We start from the raw sequence: 2,144 nt of genomic DNA on the forward strand, positions 1-2,144 counted from the left end.
ACCCCCACACACACACACACACACACTCCCAAATCCCAAATCTCCATCCCCAATCCCACAACACCCTCGTCCCTGTCCAAATGGTAGTCGTTTATTTCATCTAGTTTTACCCTCTGCCAATCTTCCTTTTGAGTAGTATTTATGCGTCTTCCATCCGAAGTGGTCTTGGGCATTCTGCCATTGGCTCTCTTCAAGCCGTGTGTCTGTCTCTGTGTGCCTCTGGAAACAGCAGTGTGTTTTGTTTTCCCCTGCAGAGTTGTTAAGAGTACAAGATGAAACGGATGAAAGCTATTCATTCTATGCTTGGAACTATTTTCAAGGAAATTTTGTCTTCTAGACTTTGCATGAGATGTTTAAAAAAAAAAAGAAGAGCAGACATTCGGTCACAGTAGTTGGTTGAAACTGTACAGGGGTATGCCACCCTGGAGCATCAAAGGAATTGATTAATTTGACTAATTAAGTGTCTTAATTTCTCATCAAGTGTCATTTAAAAATCCTACAACCGATGAGACATTACATACTTCTATTCTTTTTAAAGAACAAGCATTTTTTTATTGTTACGATGACCCATCAAGATGAACAGATAGTGTAAGAGATTTGTGAATTACATATTTCTATATGTGTTGTCTCAAATAGTAGTAGCTTACCCAGCCAAAAAGGACAGCCTTTTTTTTTATCACACCTCGTACCTTTAACCATGTTTTACAGCTTGAAGATGTGTTTACAGATAGAGTGATGGGCTGGTGTGCACCCATTTCTGCCACTCATGAGGTTGGCCATAGGTCTGGTCTACATCCATGTTTCGTTTAAGAGCTCCTCAGTCAGGAGAGTGGGGAGAATAATCCAGATAGTTTCAATGAGAAAAGCATTAATTTTGTCCTCGAGGGCATTCATTTTAGTCTTGTGTAGTGTTTTTTGCAAAGAGAACAGTTGTTTGCAAGTTCCGTTGAGTTCTCTTGTCGAGTTGAACACTTCTGAAGAAACGAATGTGTTAGGTTGTGTTGAGGCATCCGTTATTATGGCTCGTAGTTTTATATCCGTGGACAGTCCTGAAGATCTGGGTCCTCTTGGTGCCTGTCAGTGTAGCAGACTCCATCTCTGGAACGTGCGGGGGAACATCGCTCCTCTGTATGAGGTGCCAAAGCCATCACAGAAACTCTGAGGGGTCGGCCTTTTCTTCTTTTTAATGAGGGACTCATCCAGACCCTGGTGAGGATTCTGTAAGGCGTAGGCTGCAGCAGTTAAAATGGCGGCACACGTGTCCTCTGGCTCTCCTAGGCCTCGCTCCTCTCTTCTTTCTAAAGTGTGTAAGAGTGTGGCTTACGGTAGGCTAGGTAGAGAAGACATATACATATGCACATCAGCGTGCATATATACCTCTCAACTTGTTTGTGTTGGTATCTGAATAGTTGGTAAGGCTGCACTTGGATATGTGGTTATTATGGGTATGTAGTTAAGTATGTAGATTTTTCATTTTTGTTTGTGTTTTGTATGTGTTTTTTCGCCCCCTGTTCTATGTAGCACTGATCCACAGATGACTTAAACGGGAGTGCCGGTAGTCTCGTGCAAAAGTTATCTTGTGGAAATGCCAAGGTTAAAGTCCTTGCATCCTTAATTGCAGTCTTAATTCTTCTTCTTTTTTGTCTAAAGTTATGGTGTTTTAAGAGGCTTACAGTAGTTACCGCTATCACTGTGCATTCATATCCAGTCAGGCCTATTTATTTGGCCTTGGATATAATGACGAGCCTTAGTTGTCATACACCTCTTGTCAACATGGCGGGACGAGGCGATTGGCTCGAGCGTAAAGACCGTCGGGGCCCTCGGGAGCCCCGAACACTCGGTGGGACACACAGAGGCCTGCTGGGGTGCTGTGAGGACGGCCTGGCTCTTACAATGGCTTGTATCAGCCAGGGCACCATTGAGGGGGATGAGCGAGCGAGCGAACAGTCGGAGATCTTTGCCAGTGTTCGACAGTGTAGTCTGTAGTTTTGTTGCACTTGTCGGATTATTTGTAGTTTACTTTTTTTATTTTGTAGTTTTTCTAGTTTTCTATCTTTTTCTTCTGAGGTAGAGGGGGGGCTGTAGCCGGAGACGGAAGTCCTGCGTGTTCTGGAGGCTGGTGGTCCAGTAGATTGGACTAACTG

The sequence above is a fragment of the Alosa alosa genome, chromosome 7 (genome assembly GCF_017589495.1).
Source record: "Alosa alosa isolate M-15738 ecotype Scorff River chromosome 7, AALO_Geno_1.1, whole genome shotgun sequence".
NCBI classification, from domain to species: Eukaryota; Metazoa; Chordata; class Actinopteri; order Clupeiformes; family Clupeidae; genus Alosa; species Alosa alosa.